This window comes from Squalius cephalus (assembly GCF_949319135.1).
Source record: "Squalius cephalus genome assembly, chromosome: 23".
Taxonomy (NCBI): Eukaryota; Metazoa; Chordata; class Actinopteri; order Cypriniformes; family Leuciscidae; genus Squalius; species Squalius cephalus.
In genome coordinates this window covers 17,217,663-17,237,039 of record NC_137144.1, presented here as the reverse complement: position 1 = coordinate 17,237,039, position 19,377 = coordinate 17,217,663, and positions in this window count along the sequence as shown.

Sequence of the window (19,377 nt, the reverse complement as noted above, 5' to 3'; positions counted from 1 at the left end):
CTACATGTCGACTAACTCTCAGAGTATTAGTCGACTGTTAGGTTAGGGTTACTAGAATAAGTGGATGTACTTGCAAGTTGAAGTTACTTAGTCAGTAGAATGTCTGTTGGGGAACCAGCAAAATAAAGTGTTAGCAGATATTAAGGCGACAGTTTACAATGCTTTTTTGACTGGTAGTTGACATGTAGTTGCAAAGTTACTTGTAGTAAGTAGTAAAATGTCTAATGGGGACTATCAAAATGAAATGTTATAAATAGATGGATAGACAGACAGACATGTTCATTCGGACACCCGTTTCCGCTTTAGCAGCAATTTTTAAGATGATCCTGGAGAGGGCGCTCTTCCACATTCTATATGTTGTTGCACAGCACCAGTCTTCACTATTTAGCACTGTTTAGCTCATAGCAATGTGCAGTACAGCTGTGTCCCAACGTTTGTATGTCGCTCACCATGATTTTTTTGAGTATGGTGCTGTACGACATCATTGTTGGTCCTCGAACAATATTTTTGTTAACTAGCTTTAGGGTTTGGCCTGTAGGGCTGGTTTGAGGCTTGAACAACTTTCTTATCAAATATTCATTTCTCTTTTTGGGAAGTGTGTGGTTAAGGTTATAACAAGAAAATTAGTCTGAACCTAGAAACGTAGTCTAACCATTACTTAGCAAGTTATGTGACTTTTTATTGTTCTTTGTTAAGGAATGATCAAACGGCATGAGACTCGTCCAGATGCTCCAGGTAATTGTGAGAGGAATGTGAATACAGAAAGAGAGAGGAGGCAGAGTCAGACTTAGAACTCAAGCTCAGTCAGCTGTCTCTTTGACTGATAAGCCTCCCCAACAACATTCCTCCTAACAAAAAAGAGAAAACGAGTGAGAGTTTGACACATAACAGTGATGAAACAGAAGGAACTAGTGTGCCGCCTACCAGAATTGGCCTGACGCTTTTCTAGTCACCTCAGTGATGTTTACTCAGCCATAAAACCTTAAGGCCACCTCTCTTCACATTTCTCCTCAACGGCTTTCCAAATTCTTTTTGAGCTGTTTTTGCATATGTGTGCTGATATGAAGCAGACAAGACCAGGGTTTCCAGATGTACTCCCCGCCTCTGTCATCTGGGCATGCTCATACCAACTCTGGGCAGGCAAATAAAGCAAATCCCTGGCACAGCACAGTCTTTAAATCATATCTGCGGTTGGCTTTGGGTTCTTTCGGCGCTCTTTTGTGCTTTTGTTCATCTCGTACACTCCTCCTTTTCCTGCCTTTTTCATTGTGTCAAGTCAAATACGATATTAAGTGAACTCTCCACACCCACCTTTGGTATATTAGACCATTGTTTGATGTACTTACTCATTCTATCTATTTCTCTCCCAGTGTGTTTATCCCTTTTTCTCTAGGACAAAAAATGGAGAAGCCCCACCCAGCTGAAGAGTAATGTAGCTCTCCCCAAACATAGTTGAGGAGTCATGTGCTATCCATACTCCACCAAGACCATTTAAGACATTAGTGAAACTTATTATTCACTGGGAGTGTTTTTCTTTGACATTGTGGGTATTTATTTTGGGTAGCACAAAAATGTTTTAAGCACAGTGAATTAGGGTGAGATAACTCTCTTTTGTACATTTTAGAGTTTTGGGACGTTTGGTTTAGTATTTCACATCAATCATTAAATACAGTAGAGTAGAGAACAATAGAAAAGTATGTCAAGTAATACATTAATACCCAATTTTAGGAATGATGGTTCGTAATCACTGTATATTGTACAATGTACAAAACACATCTGGATACTTATATGCAACAGTTACAATATAGAGAAAGTAATTGCACTATAATATCGCAATTAGTTCCTGTCCTCGAATTTGATTGGCCCAGCAAGTCAGAGATGAAAGAAAGAGTTCAATCTGTGGAGTAGAGAAAGGATGAGAGGAGCTAAATGTAGATGCAGAATATATGGACACAATTTAAGTTCATTTAAAGTGTTTAGAGAAAACAAACAGGAAAAAAAAGTTTTACAATATGGTTACCATTTTAAATGTTCCTCTTATTGAATTTTTGTTAGCCTATTTGTTGTTGCATGTGTTGTAGAGATAATTTTCATAGACTGATTTCTGAATATTCTGATATTCAGATTTCATCAAATCTAATGTCAACACAACATGTTTTATCAGTTGTTTTGAATTTTACACATGCATTGAGTGAACTGATGAATTTGACTAATCATAGCCAATAGATATGCTTTTGGGTTTGTTAAATATGTTGTGTGAATATGTTTATTTGATAATATGTGTTATTAAATCATGTGTTTTTAATTAAGATACAGGATATTTTTTTTTTATAAATCAGGGATGTCCCACTTTACCAGACCAGCTGGCCCACTTTACCTGAAAAGAAATTTGTTTGGAGTGCATGATCTCAAAATGTTTATTGGTATATACCTTGCAAATAGCACTTTATATCAACTGTATTCAAATTGAAGTATAGCTGGACCTTAAAGTTAACAAAAGTAACAAAGAAAAGAAAAAAAAAAAAACATATACTGTAGGTAGCCTATCTAAATTACACGTTTTACAAAAAGTGGACTATTTTACCTGCATTGATAAATAGCGGCACTGTGACCTTAAAGGAGAACTCCGGTCAATTTTAACATTGAGCTCATTTTTTTGTAAATTTGGAGTGCTGCCAATACAGAGAACAACGACAAAAATCGGTGTTGCCTACACCGTGTTATCCTCTTTTTAAAATTTGCACCCTCTTGACTTCAATGGGGCAATATTTAAACCTGCTTTTAGCCTCTTAACATCCTTGATGTGTCATTACAAGTGCACAGGTCATGTGAGTGATTCCTTCTGAGTGAACACGGTGAATCTGACTGCAGTAGATGTGAAAGATATGGATAAAAATTATGTTATTTAAGCCAGCGCAAATACCTGTATTTACATCCTGTTTTCGGTTGAAGTCCAAAGTAGTCGATTGTCGAGTTCACGCGCATAGGTTTAGTTAAGATCACGCGCGTGAACTGGACAATCTACTACTTTGGACTTCAACCGAAAACAGGATGTAAATACAGGTATTTGCGCTCGTCTACTGACATTCATTCATTCATTCATCCGCTTTAAATATGACAATGCCCATGATGACAATAACTCCACAATATGTAAATTCACTTCACCAGCCTACTCATGGACAGCATATGCCAGCTCCCGCAGTTCAAACACAAAATAGTAAAGATGCCTGCGGTCTACAGTTTCAATGTTAAGCTTAAACTACACCTGTTTACATTTCCAAAACATTTAGTGTAGCCTAATACAATAAATCGACAGGAGCAATTTTTTTATTTTATTCTATTTTTTTTATCAGAGGATTAAAAAAAAGTAACTGGCAATATTGTGTTTATATTGTAAGTTGCTCATTTGTACATGTTTTTATATTAACCATTGAAAATACTCTGAATTTTGTTCTTGAGTAAATGTCTTAATTTATTTGGTATAGGCTATATGAATTTTTTAAACCTGGTGTAAGTGTCCAAATACTTTTTTGGGCCACTGTATTTAGAAAAGTTGCGGTAGTCGCTCTCAAATTGATTGCTTTTTGTCTATGTGAGACCTTTTAAGGTGTTCTGCTCAAACATATGTTTAAACTATTTCAGTCAAGATAGATTTATCAAAGCTGAAGTACAAAAAGTGGACTTCTTGCTTATGGCAAGAATGCAGAGAATCTACAGAACAATGAAAAATTATAACGATATTCCAGTACATTCTTGGTGTATTGTGTTACTGCTGGAGCTGATGTTTACTCAACAGTGTTTGACAGAGATTTTACAGGCCTCATCAACCATGGGCTCTCCAGGTTCAGTTTGCATAGCCTAGCAACTGCCTCAGTTTCCTGCCTTTGTACACTGTTTCATTTCCCATTCTTCACCCTGGAAAAACGTACAAGCAGAGGCAAACACAATCCGTCAGAGCTCAGTCATTTAAACACCTCAGAAACGCACAGTAGTTTAGGCCAAGAGAAGCGAATAATCTGGTGAAGCAAGACATAAATTACATAAATGCCACAAATGGATAGATAACCCATTCAATAGATCCTCTTTTTTTTATTCTTCTCACACAACTCCAAACTTGTACCACTCATTTTGGAGAGAAAACATATTTTGTCATGAGTTTGGAGTGTAACTATCTGATTGACCAATGGAGATGGAGTATAAACATAATATCACATAATCACACGTTAAACATATAGATTATAACTTTTTCCTGTCAGTATAACCATATGTTTTTTTCCAATGATTCATGTTCACGTGTAGGCTACTTTACAATAATGATGATGCACATTGACTGAAGCACTTAACCTTTACATAAATAAGTGTGAAACCCTACACTTAAATTGTTTTAAGTGTAGAAAGATAAGAATTCTTAAAGGCTGTACTCTGGATTTAGCAAGCTATTGGAGAAAAATTTTAAGAGCTAATAAACGTCTCAAGCAGGAATGTGTAACTACCTTGTATGGGCATTAAAATCAAGAGCTCGTTTTTTTTTCTATCATCTTTCTGCAGCAAAGAGGTTTACTTTATTTAATGTTTAAATAAGGGGGATTTCTAAAGGTGGTGAGGTGGGAAGGTCAAACAGAGAAAGAAAAAAAACACTATATCTTCTCTCATTCTAGGACCTTTTTAAAGGTGGTACAGAAAGGAGTGGATTCCTCTTCCTGAATGGTGCTGATGCCACTGAGTCTCACCTCTCTGTGAAGGAGAAATAGTGAGGTGAGAATGTGAGGGGTCAAAGTCTGGCTCTTGTAACGTTTCTGAACTTCTTTTTTACATCTCCATCAGTTTTTCCACCCATCCATCATTTGGAAGAAAGAGAAAAGTGGATGTTTGACATTTGACATCAAAAGACAGAGGACAAGCCTCTCCATTCCTGTACTGCACATTCCACTGACAGGTGACAGAGAAATGTCAGAATTAGCCCAATTCTTAGCCTTTAACCTTTGACCTTTATATCCACATCTTTCATAACTTTTACTTTTAGTGCCACTTTACAGCAAAAACAATATTCAAAAGTTTGATTTTAAACTGAGTGTCCACCTCATGGAGATGAGTTAAGAATAAGTTAATGCTATTTTTAGCAAGCTGTTTGCTGATTATATCCAAACAGAGCTGATTTACTCCGACCTAGCACATTTATACTCTACAAAACATTTAGCAAACATTATAGTTTGGTAGTGGGAATGTTAGCAACATAACATGTTTGAAACGCTCTCTCAATGAACATTGATTTATATTATTGCAATTGTTGAATATGTACAGATTACTTTATGTGAATTGAACAGTCCACATTTTTTCTTTTTTAGGAACACTGTAAAAAGTGATCAGTTGACTTAACTTAAAAAAGTGAGGAAACCCCCGATGACTTAAAGGGGGGGTGAAATGCTATTTCATGCATACTGAGTTTTTTACACTGTTAAAGAGTTGGATTCCCATGCTAAACATGGACAAAGTTTCAAAAATTAAATTGTACGTTTGAAGGAGTATTTCTGTGCCAAAAATTGTCCTTCCGGTTTGTCACAAGTTTCGGAAAGTTTTTTTCGAGTATGGGCATGTGTGACGTCAGATGTAACGGAATTTCCTTATACGGGTCCTAAGGGCACTTCTCCGGTAAGATCGCGGGCGCGCGCGCACTCGTACACCAGAGCAAGAGAGCGAAAGCAGTACCTCATCTAAGCGCTCTGCTCGGCTTTAGGGAAGTCAGTGTCACCAAAGAAGTGGGTTTTTGGTTGCCAGGGCAAGACAAACCTGCACAGATTCCCAAAGAACCCAGCGTTAAGGGAATAGTGGATGCAGTTTGTTTTTCCGGGGCAAAAACGAGTTGAGCAAGACTGTTTCCCTGCATTTCGACGATGATTGTTTTATAAACAAAGCCCAGATCACGGATTTGCAGATCGTCTAATGCAGGGGTTCCCAAACTTTTCCATTCCAGGACCCACCTAGACAAGAATAATCTATCTCAAGACCCACCAAAATATAAAATAATTTTAAAGCATGAATGTGGGGTGGGAGGCGTTAGTTCTCTTTGGAGCAGTTTTTTTCTTGTTATAGTATGAATGACAAGTTTAATTGCAATACAAACTTTTGGCACATTATCAAAAATTGAGAGCCTAACAGCCTAATGGCTGTTGAAATAATGTGAAGAATACTGAGTAGTTTTTGTCTGCTGCCTCAACTGATTTACCAGACACGACAGAACAAATTTAAAGAAATGAAAAAAGATTAAGTAAGCTTAATCATAACCAAAGGTTTGATATGACAAAAATCAGAATATAAAAAATATAATAGACTAATAATTTTATTTGACAGTAGACCCATGACCTAGAATTTCAATAGTAATATTTATGCTGCGAGTGTTGTTAAACTCATTGCGTTGTTCAGCGCAGAAAACACTTTCGTGCTCGTGTGTGTACATGTGAAATACTTTTTATATAGGCTATATTTTTTGCGTTGTAGCAAAATGCATGCAAGGGAACGCAAACAACGCACTCTTACGACGACCATATCTCTGAAAGACAACAGTGCTGTGTTGAACAGACGACAGAGAAATCAGTGCGATTTGTTTCATGAAGCGCGCGCTTGCGACATGTTGTGTTAACAATTTCAGCGTCTCAGAGCGGCGCGGTTCATTAAGCGGTTATGTGCGCATTATTAACAAGAAGAAACTCGTTTACTCCAATCACTGCTCTGCATTCTGCATGAGATCGCATTACACCGGATAATTCAAATGTCACGAAAGGCTGATTCAGGTCTCCGCTGCGTTTCCCAAAAGCATCGGGAGCTAAGCTGATCGTAGAGATAAGTGGCAACGGTTTTACGATCTACTAAAGGCATACGACGCTTTTGGGAAACGCAGCGCCTTTCGTGACATTTGAATTCTCCTGTGTAATGCGATCTCACAGCGATTTCTATTTAACGTTGGTATCGTGCAAAATGTTTGTGTGTGTGTGTCATTCATGAAACGTAAATTTAGCTGCAGCCAATAGTGACTGCGCTAGGGATGCAACGATACCATTTTTTCAGAACCGATCCGATCCGATACCAAAAATTCTGAGTATCGGCCGATACCGATCTGTACCGATACCAGCGCAGTTTTTTTTTAATCAAGTAGAATTTCTATTACTCTGTGTTAAACTGATAAGAACTGAAAAAAAGAAAAACACCAACAAAAAATATATGATCATAATCTGACATAAATGCTATTATAAACTAGATTAGTGGATAATTCAGCAATAAAATTTAGTCTAGAAAAATCACGAGTGCACAATTAATTGTATAAAATCTGAACATTTTGTGAAAAAAATGTTTAGTGGAGAACAAATTAGAGACAATAAGTGTAACACTAAATCTGGTAAAACTTTACACATTGCTCTTTGTATTGTTGTAAAATACATTCATGAAAAACAAGATAAAAATAGCAATTATTTTATATCCTACTATAAAATTGAGACATTTTTTAAATGTATAGCACAGCTGTTTAATAAGGTAGCAACATAATAGATAGGACAGGACAAGAACGGCTATTAATAATCTTTCATTTCGTCACTGTATTATGATATGAAAGGCTCCAATACATCGCGGCACAAAGCGCTTATGCGCATCCCGAGCGCAGAATGATGCGCTTGAAGCAACATGAGCCACAGCGCGCAGCGCGTCGAGTCCGCATTGAAAAGTTTAAAGCACAAAGAAAATACATATGATGCATGGTGTATTATACAGTATCTATCTATGCAATAGTCTATTCAGCATTTTCTTTTAAATTTCAGTTACTGTGCGCATGAAGAACAAATAGTACCTGACTTTACTCCAGTGTTGTGATCTAACAGACACCCGGTAGAAAGTAACATGATTAAGGTACAGCAAAGTCCAGCAAGATAAAGTTGTTTTATGTGAAACCATAGACCTTTATCTACAGATCAAGTATAATAATAGTAACATTGAATCATCTTGGAGAGAGTTTCATCGTGTGTTCTGTCATAACCGGACGCGACGCGCTGTTTGAGTGCTGAATGAAGAATGATTGACAGCCGCAGCTGAGGGAAACCCGAGCGTCCCGAGATAACAGCAGAAAAGCATACGGGAAATAATTAGCGTAGCTGCTGTTCGCAATATTAATGCATTCAATCTGATTCAACTGTAGTATAAAATGTAAGTATTATGTGAATGCCTGGCTGAAGAGATGCGTCTTTAATCTAGTTTTAAACTGGGACAGCGAGTCTGAGCCTCGAACAATATCAGGAAGGCCATTCCAGAGTTTAGGAGCTAAATGTGAAAACGCTCTCCCTCCTTTAGTGGACTTATCCTAGGAATGACCAGAAGCCTCGAATTTAGTGATCTTAAAGAGCGCGATGGATTGTAGGGCGATAGAAGTTCCGTTAAATACACGGGAGCTAAACCATTTAGGGCTTTATAGGTCAGTAGCAATACTTTGTAATTGATACGGAACTTTATAGGTAACCAATGTAGAGACGACAGAATTGGTGTTATATGATCGTATTTTCTTGATCTAGTAAGAACTCTGGCGGCGGCATTTTGGACTAACTGTAGCTTGTTTATTGAGGATGCAGGACAACCAGCTAATAAAGCATTACAGTAATCTAGTCTCGAGGTCATGAATGCATGAACTAACTTTTCTGCATCAGAAACTGATAGCATGTTACGTAGCTTAGCAATGTTTCTAAGGTGGAAAAAGGCTGTTCTTGTAACATATGAAATATGATTTTCAAAAGACAAGTTGCGGTCTAATATAACACCCAGGTCTTTTACTGTAGAGGATAAAGTAACAGGACACCCTTCTAAATTAAAGTTGTATTGTAAGAGGTTTTGTGGGCAGTTTTTTGGACTAATAAGTAATACCTCCGTTTTATCTGAATTTAATAGCAGAAAATTACATGTCATCCAGTATTTTATATCTTTAACACACTCTGTTAATTTAGATAATTTAGCGTTTTCATCTGGTCGTGATGAAATATATAATTGAGTGTCATCCGCATAACAGTGGAAATTAATTCCATGTTTTCTTATAATATTACCAAGTGGCAGCATATATATTGAGAATAGCAGAGGGCCTAACACAGATCCTTGCGGTACACCGTAGTTTACTGACGTTATCTTCGATTTTTCCCCATTTACGCAGACAAAATGGTATCGGTCAGATAAGTATGATCTAAACCAGTTTAATGCCTGTCCCTGAACACCAGTGTAGTTTTGTAGTCGGTCTAAGAGTATTGTGTGATCTATAGTATCGAACGCAGCACTAAGATCAAGTAAAACTAGTATTGAGATACAGCCTTGGTCAGAAGCTAAAAGTAAATCATTTGTGATTTTAAGGAGCGCAGTTTCTGTGCTATGGTGCGGCCTGAATCCAGACTGAAACTTTTCATAGATATCATTTTCTTGCAAGAAAGAGCACAGTTGAGCGGACACAACTTTTTCTAGTATTTTAGACATAAATGGAAGATTTGAAATGGGTCTGTAATTTGCTAGGTTATTATGATCTAATTGTGGTTTCTTAATAAGAGGTTTTATAACTGCCAACTTGAATATTCTTGGAACATGACCTAAGGATAAAGACGAGTTAATAATATTGAGAAGAGGCTCTTCCACTACAGGTAACACTTGTGTCAGTAGTTTAGTTGGTATTGGATCTAATAAACACGTTGTTGGTTTAGATGCAATGATAAGTTTATTTAACTCTTCCTGTCCTATAGTTGCAAAGCGCTGTAATTGTTCTTGCGGGGTGATAATTGAGGCTGAATCATAAGACACCATTAAAGATTGTACATTTACAATTGTGTTTCTGATGCTTTCTATTTTCTCAGTGAAGAAATTCATAAAATCATTACTACTAAACTCTAACGGAATATTTTGTTCAGGAGACATCTGTTTATTTGTTAGTCTAGCGACGGTGTTAAATAAAAACCTAGGATTATTTTGGTTGTTTTCTATTAGTTTGCGGAGATGCTCAGCCCTGGCTGCTTTTAGGGCCTTTTTATAACGTGACATACTGTCTTTCCATGCGATTCTAAAGACCTCTAGATTAGTTTGTTTCCATTTACGCTCTAAATTACGAGTTTCTCTCTTTAGAACATGCGTAACACTGTTGTACCATGGTGCTTTAGTTTTCTCTCTAACCTTTTTTAATCTAATTGGTGCAACGATGTCTAATGTACTAGAGAAAATGGTGCTCATAGTGCTAGTCATTTCCTCTAGTTCATCTGTTTGTTTGGGTTCACTGAGCAGCTGAGATAGATCAGGTAAGCTATTTGAGAAATGATCTATAGTTGTTGGAAGGATTGTTCTGCCTGGTCGATAACGCGGCGCAACATGACAAATTTCAGCGGTACGTAGTATGCAAGTGACCATGTAATGGTCAGTGACTTCATCACTTTGCGGTATAATATCTATATCGGTTGGATCGGCTCCATGTGATATAATTAAATCTAGCGTATGATTAAGACGATGAGTGGATTTAATGGATTTTTATGAATTTAAAATTAAATATTAATTTATATCTCACATTATACTATATAATGGCTTCAGAACACTTAAAATATTGTGCACGAAAACTTATGGTGCTTTATAATGTTTGTGGGGCTTAACAATAACACTGAATAGTATACGCACAATATCGGATTTGGATCGGCCTTGTCTGACCGATACCCGATCCGCCAAAAATGGCAGTATCGGAGCCGATTCCGATACTGAGTATCGGATCGGTGCATCCCTAGACTGCGCGACCCACCTCTTCCCAATCTGCGACCCACAAATGGGTCGCGACCCACAGTTTGAAAACCCCTGGTCTAATGCTTAAGGATCGAGCAGTCACAATGATAAAGGTCCGCAGTCGTGCGTTGGAACCGCAGGCGGTGAGTAAAACTGTTGAACAAATGTCTCTGTGTGTTGTTAACGTTACTAGCTCGGTGCGTGAGCACAGCTTTAGTTCCGCTCACACGGCCCGCCCCCAGCCGCTCGGTTTTTTCCGGAAAGACTCGGTACAGTCTATCTTTCACTTATAAATATAATAAAACTAAAGACTTTTTGGAGATATGAACGATGCAATACTACTCTATAGGTACTCAAGATTAACAGGAGATTGAGTGAAAATGAGCATTTCACCCCCCCTTTAAAATTAGTAAATAAACTTCATGCGTAATTGAAAAATGTAGTTCTCTTACGAGAGTTCTCTCGTACTGCGTTTTATCAAAACGCTACGGGAAAAGTCTCTTTTCACGAAACACTGAAGCAAAAAATTATCCTTTAATTTTCATATATGTAAAACGCGTTGCGGCAGCAGCAGTCAGCTATGGCGAGACGGCTTGCTCGCTCATTGGCTGCTCTGCGGCAACTGCATAAGCCTATCGAGCGAGGCCTGAGATGACGTCAGGCCAATGAGGGCGCTTCGCGCCCTCCTCGCCACTTCCCGCCGAAACGGCCGTGGCTTACCTCTATAAAAGGAGCTCGAGAAGGCTGATTCACTTGATTTTAATCTCTTCAGCGAAGCGCACGCATCGCTGGATCACGGAAGCAAGCGTCGTTCGAAGCAAGCACTTCAGCGGGACGAGCCCTCGAAGCCGCTGGCCAACGCCGCCTTCTACAGCCGTACCTGCTGCGCTTTCCGACGCCTATATCCTTTATTGCTATATTGCTCTGTTTTCTGTGTGTGTGTGTGTGTTCGCTGCAACACTCACCCCTAAAAGAGCTGTGTCTTTTTCAAGACGCCTTCTCATGCAGCGCTCGCGCTCGCTGACGGCGAAACGCCCTCACTCCGAGCCAATTGCCTACGGTGACTCTGAGGACTCGCCAGGCATCCTTTCCGAGGCTGCCCTTCCTGGAAGCGGACGGCGGGATTAGTTTTTCTTTACGTTACAAGAAAAGCTACCCTGCCTCCGCACGCGTCATTCACCGGCGAAGGAGAAAAGAGTGTTCTCAGTCCCACCGTTGGTCGGTCTCACCTCTTTTCTCTCATATTTCTCAGTTCCCTGTTCGGCGACTGGAAATATTATTGCAGCAAGTGAATCTGTTATAGCACGCTTGCCTGCCAGCAAACGCCGAAGAATACATGTTGACGCCGCCTTTGCCGCCAATGCTTCACTCTGTCAGTCCCCTGAAGGCAACTGCAGAGATGCATTTTGCAGCCAGCAAGCGCGTAGTACCCGCTTGCCTGCAACCGAACACCGTTTCTACGGTTCCCGTGCGTCACTGGCGAAAGGAGAATGGAGTGTTTTCAGCCCCGCTGAAACTGGGCAATATCCACTCTTCTCACATTCAAAGCCTATATCCCCCTGTGGCTCAGTGGCGGAATTATAGGTTTTCCGCATGGGAGACCGGAGTTCTAATCCCGGTCTAGCGGCATATATTTTTATGCCGCCAATGCTTCGCTCTGTCAGTCCCCTGAAGGCGACTTCGGAGATGCATTTTGCAGCCAGCGAGCGCGTAGTACCCGCTTGCCTGCAACCGAACGCCGTTTCTACGGTTCCCGTGCGTCACTGGCGAAAGGAGAATTGAGTGTTTCAGCCCCGCTGAAACCGGGCGATATCCACTCTTCTCACATTCTGGCATATTTCAGGCGTCTGAAAATGTTAGTATTGCATGTCGTGCTTACTCACATGCCTGCAAGCAAACGCCAGTGTGGATAATACTCGCGCTGACTTTGTCTATGTAACTTCACTGTGGTCCAGTGGTAGATTATTAGACTCTCGCGCGGGGGATCCGAGTTCGAATCCCGGGTCTGCCGGCAGAAAATATTTATGCCGCCGAATGCAAATCACTCTGTTTGTTCCCCGAGAGGCAACTGCAGACGTGTTTGTTTTTGCAGCCCACGAGCGAAGTCTCGGCCACGGCCGATGATGCTATATGTGTACAGAAGATGCCCACTGCTTGTGCCCATCCCTACACATTAGCACAGCCCTTCACACAGGGCCCGCGCTCATATATTCGACTCGGGTCGATCACGCACACAACATAGTGAACGTGCCCACTGCCTAGTGCCCACAAACACTATGTTCTGCATGCCTTGTGGTTTCTGTAAAGACGAAACCTGTGTGCATTCACACTGGACAGTGCACTCATTGCAGTAATTGTGCCCGCTCTCCCGCGCCCACACTTACTAACGGCCATTATATGTCCTACGGGACTCGCCCAGCCCTCCCTTGCTCGGTTAAACACCGCAGCGGGGTCGAGCGCAGGCATTCTGCCCGGCCACGGCCGATGGTGCTATAAATGTAGTGTCGATGCCCACTCCTCAGTGCCCATCACTACACACAAGCACAGCCCTACACTTAGGGCTCGCGCACATAAAATCGACTCAGGTCGATTGCGCTTCCAACATAGTGAAAGTGCCCACTTCCCAGTGCCCACGAACACTATGTCTAACAGATCACAGGCTCTCTGTAAAAACGAGACCTGTGAGCGCGCGCTCTGCTCAGGCAGACAGCGCGCCCAAAGCAGTAAATGTGCCCGCTCCCAGCCCACATCTACTCGCTCACATGAGTCCTATGAGACTTTCTCAGTCCTCCCTCACTCAGCTAAGCACTGTAGTAAGGTCGAGGACGAGCGTTCCGCCCGCTGTATTAAGCGCGCGCCCCGCCTCAAATGCCACATGCAGAAGCATGGGCAGCGCTTCCAGGGGTTTCGGACTGGGTGCTAGGCATTATAATGAGAGGCTTCTCGCTACAGTTTTGTCGACGCCCTCCCCGCTTCATAGCGCGCGTCGAAACTACGGTTTCGTTGGAAGTAGCACACCTACTTCGAGCCGAAATATCAAAACTGATAAGCAAAGGGGCGATAGAGCGCGTTCCCCCAGCTCTAAGCGAAGGGGGGCTATACAGCAGATACTTTCTAGTCCCCAAAAAGGACGGCGGTATCAGACCCATACTGGATCTAAGACGGCTGAACAGAGTATTAGTGAAACGCAGTTTCAAAATGCTCACAACCAGCAAAATTCTCGCGCATGTTCGCCGAGAAGACTGGTTCATGTCGATAGATCTGAAGGACACGTATTTTCAAATACAGATAGCGTCACGTCACAGGCGATACTTGAGATTCGCCTTCGAGGGTCAGACATACCAGTATACAGTCCTGCCATTCGGCTTGTCCCTGGCACCTCGTACATTTACGAAATGCATGGACGCAGCGCTCGCTCCTCTCAGACTCAGAGGCATGCGAGTGCTGAACTATTTGGACGACTGGCTGATCCTAGCTCAATCACGATCACAGCTCGTGGAGCACAGAACCATTTTACTCGATCACCTCGAGAATCTTGGTATCACGGTCAACTGGACAAAGAGTTCATTGAACCCCAGTCATACGATTTTGTTTCTGGGCGTCGTTCTGGACTCACAGTCTATGACAGCGCGGCTGTCACCACAGCGCGTGTTGCTCATTCAGCGCGCGGCGAGATCTTTCCGCCGCGGCGCTTTCACCCCGCTCAGGAAGTTTCAAAGGATGCTGGGTCTCATGGCCTCAGCATCGTCAGTTCTCCGGCTGGGCTTGCTCCGCATGCGCCCGCTGCAGTTCTGGTTGAAAGCGCGGGTGACCGGTCGATTACGCCTCAAGGTCGATCAGAGCTGTGTTTCAGCCCTGGCGCCTTGGATGGCGGATGACTGGTACCGATCAGGTGTAAGCCTGGGGACTTCCTCGAGAGTGAGGATGGTGTCGACAGACGCATCCACCTCGGGATGGGGAGCGCTGCTCGAAGGCAGACCGTTCTTCGGCCTGTGGTCGGAACGAGAAAAGCTCCAACACATAAACTGCCTAGAAATGCTGGCAGTGCACAACGCGATGACGCGTTTTTGTCCCCACATCAAGGACGAGCACGTCATAGTCCGTTCGGACAACATGGCTGTGGTGTCCTACATAAATCGCCAGGGCGGTCTGAAATCCATATCCCTGTACAGGCTGGCGAAACGCCTCCTATTATGGGCTCAGCACAACTTACGCTCGCTGAGAGCAGTGCATGTACCTGGGCTTCAGAATGTGGGCCCAGACAGACTGTCCAGGAACAATGTTCCCCCGGGCGAATGGTCTCTACACCCACAAACAGTACGGCTGTTGTGGGAGAGATTCGGCAGAGCGGAGGTGGACCTATTCGCGTCCCACGAAAACGCGCACTGCCCCGCGTTCTTTTCAAAGACCGACAGCGCGCTGTCCCGAAGGTGGCCGCGCTGCCCGTTATACACTTTTCCCCCCGTCTCCCTCCTGCCACAGGTGTTGGAACGGGTCAGGAAAACAAAATGCCCAGTGCTGCTTGTAGCTCCGTTCTGGGAGAACCAGACATGGTTCCCAGTTCTGATGCAGTTGGCAGATATCGCTCCATGGCCACTGCCGTTGAGGAGAGATCTCCTCTCGCAGGCCGGGGGCTCGATTTGGCACCCACACCCGGAACTGTGGTCCCTTCATGTGTGGGCGCTCAACGGATACCCGTTGGTCTCGCAGAGGGAGTCGTGAATACCATCACTCAGGCTAGAGCGCCGTCGACTCGGCGGCTTTATGCTTCGAAGTGGTCGGTTTTCTCCGGCTGGTGTACAGCTCGGAGCCTTTCACCCCTCGAATGTGAGGTAACGGAGGTTCTCTCCTTCCTACAAGAGCTGTTGGATAAGGGCAGATCCCCTTCCACGCTCAAAGTGTATGTGGCGGCTATTTCAGCGTTCTCCGGTTCAACGCTGGGTCAGTCACTGGGAAGGAATGATTTAGTCATCCGCTTCCTCAGGGGAGCTAGGAGACTGAATCCACCCAGACCTCCTTCAGTCCCTATGTGGGACCTTTCTACGGTCCTGGCGGCCATGAAAGGTGCCCCTTTCGAGCCTATCCAGTCTATTAGCCTCAAACATTTGTCTTTCAAAACAGTGTTTTTGATGGCTCTCGCTTCAGTGAAGCGCATAGGCGATCTGCACGCGCTCTCTGTGAGCCCGGCGTGCTTGGAGTTTGGTCCTAATGACTCTAAAGTCATACTCAAACCTAAGCACGGCTATGTGCCGAAATCCCTCAACACGCCTTTTCGGGCTCAGGTTATTTCCCTGGCTGCCCTGCCGGCATCGAGTGAGGAAGGGGACTCGAGTTTTCTTTGCCCTGTTTGGGCTTTAAGAGCTTATATGTCCCGCTCTGCTGTCTTCAGACAGACAGAGCAGCTCTTTGTCTCGTTCAGCGGACGTTCCAAAGGAATGGCTGTTTCGAAACAAAGTCTATCCAGATGGATAGTTGACGCCATAGCGCTGGCTTATACTGCCAAGGGCATTCCATGCCCGTTGGGAGTTAGAGCGCACTCTACGAGAAGCGTTGCTTCTTCGTGGGCTTGGTCCAACGGGATTTCCCTACAGGATATATGTACGGCGGCAGGCTGGGCCTCTCCGTCTACATTTATCAGGTTTTATAACCTAGAGGTTCCCGCCTTACAGGCTAAGCTTTTGTCGGTGTAATCTGTTCAGCCGTCTAGTCAGACCGCTGAAACCCATGCGCAATGCGCTACCGACTATCTTGGGCAGAACTGTGTAAGACCCACATTTCCCACATTAGTTCAGGTTCCCTACCCTGTCTATGTGATGGTATACTTGCGTCTGTGGACATGTCTATTCTACGACGCTACAGTATAGGGAATTAAGGCTCCCACCCTTATTCCCTGACTCTGTGTGAGTCAATCTGGTGATTATGCACTGTATGCCTGAAATAGCTTCCGGTGATCAGTGTTTTTATCCCAGCACGCACGGCGTTTTGCAAGGGGTTCCCGTAGCGTTTTGATAAAACGCAGTACGAGAGAACTCTCGTAAGAGAACGTACTCGGTTACTAACGTAACCTCGGTTCTCTCTAGAAGAGGGAACGAGTACTGCGTTCTCTGCCGTGCGTACGGTTCACTCTGGTTCGCTTCGGCGATCAAAATCAAGTGAATCAGCCTTCTCGAGCTCCTTTTATAGAGGTAAGCCACGGCCGTTTCGGCGGGAAGTGGCGAGGAGGGCGCGAAGCGCCCTCATTGGCCTGACGTCATCTCAGGCCTCGCTCGATAGGCTTATGCAGTTGCCGCAGAGCAGCCAATGAGCGAGCAAGCCGTCTCGCCATAGCTGACTGCTGCTGCCGCAACGCGTTTTACATATATGAAAATTAAAGGATAATTTTTTGCTTCAGTGTTTCGTGAAAAGAGACTTTTCCCGTAGCGTTTTGATAAAACGCAGTACTCGTTCCCTCTTCTAGAGAGAACCGAGGTTACGTTAGTAACCGAGTACGTTATGTGGAATTGTCTAGTTCACATAACTTAATTTCTTTCAATTACGCATGAAGTTTATTACTTAATAATTTTAAGTCATCGGGGTTTCCTCACTTTTTTAAGTTAAGTCAACTGATCACTTTTTACAGTGAACTATTATTATAAGAACTGTCAATTATTTCCCAGTTTTACAAGGAAATAATATATTACCATATTTGCTGGAATATAAGTTGCTTTCTATAATCTGAAATTTAACACCAAAGAAGCCTTTTTGTGTTTTTCACACTACTCTTTTCCAACTATAGTTCAAGTGACCGCATCTGTCAAACTCCAAAAAGAACTGTTGAACAGTATGGAAAAGAGCTGCGTTAAGATGATCAAAATATTTTCTTTTGTATTCCACTGAAGACAGGAAGTTGGAATGGCATGAGTAAAAATAAAAGAATTTACATTTTTGGGTTATTGATTCTAGGAATGTTTGTCTCTAATGTTAACACAGCCTCTATATAACGTAAGCCCTGTTAGGTATTTTCCCAAAACTGTCCAGGTCAGCGTAACCCTTCCTCAAAGGTATTTGAATCGATTTGGCCTGCTTACCGCTTCATTGCTAACTAGTCTATGAGTCTGTAAACTTTTAACATTATTTCATGGCTGTGCTTGCCTTGTTTTGGCATTACACAACACAATCATTTCCCTTCCCATGAGACTGATTCACTATAGAGAGCTGGTCCATGCTTGCTGAAAGAATGCACCTCATGGAATGCCGGTCTTTGTATCACTGTAACTTTCGAGCCAAGTATCATGAACAATACGAACTGTCACTGACTTGTTTGGATGTTACTTAGTTGCACCTCCTTTGCCTTGAAACACTAAGCCGTGAAGATTTGAGCTGTAGTGGATTAGAGGGATAAGATAAAAGCAGCCATAAGCAGACTAAAAACTGCATGTTAACTTTGAAAAACATTGGCGCAATGGAATGGAAAAACGCGTTCTGTACCACTTACAGTTTCTTTTCTATACAAACCTGAAATCATAGGCACTCATGTAAAAGACGCCTCATGTAATTCTGCTCATGTGATTGCCTTGGTTTGACAGGTCTCAATGATGTGAAACAGCCTATATATATATCAACAATCATTATTCTGTTTTCCTGAAAGTCTGAAACTGAATGCCATTTATTCCATGGAATGAATTGGTAACAGCATGTCCTAGTGTTTTCACAAACATGCTGTACTGATAAGTCTGTGGCTCTGGAATTCTTACAGTCTGAGGTAATGGAGTAGATGCAGAAAAGTGTGGAGCAACCATTTCAACTGGAGTTTTTACTCCCTCACCAGGCTCACGGCGTAAGGTGATCAAGCAGATTATGCTAATAGCTTAAGTGAATTTCCATGCATTGCTCTGAAACAAAATCATATGGAATCTTGGTGTAATATTTGCATTTTCAGAAACCTCCAGTGTTTAAATATGATAACTATGATTAACTATAGTAAAACAACTGGGTGAAAGTCACAAAGCATGTTTGGGTCATGTTTCAAGCCAAAACTGAAAGGAAAATATGATTTTAGTTTATTTTTTATTCAATTGTATGAATATGTTATAAAATTGATATAAAATTTTATTCAATTTTTGTTTATTTTAAATATATATTTCAAATAAAATTTGTTTTGGTTTTTTTTGGTTGATGTTTTGTTTTTTGTTTTGGGTTTTTGTTTTGCTTTGTTTGGTGTTTTGTTTTTGTTTTGTTTGTGTTTTGTTGTTTTATGTTTTATTTTGTTTTTGTAAAAAACATGATTTTAAGTTCAAAATATCTATAAAATTATACAATTTTTTTTTCACATTATGATAATGAGAAAGAGTTTTCTTTGCATTCACCTAATTAGTTGAAACTAGCTGTTTATGTTTCTAATGCGATTAAGACGCACCAGTGCTCATTTATTTTAAATAATGCCTTTAATGTTTACTAATGCTTACTAATTTATGAAATCTTTTTTTACGACTTGAAGATGAAGTGATGCATACTGTACATTGCTTTCTAAAACTGTTGTGCCAGAGTTAATGTGAGAAAGAGAAAACCAGCTTGGCTTCTTCTGTCAGCAGGCTATAACTTCTCTTGAGTTTCTTGAAAGATTTGTGTCATCCA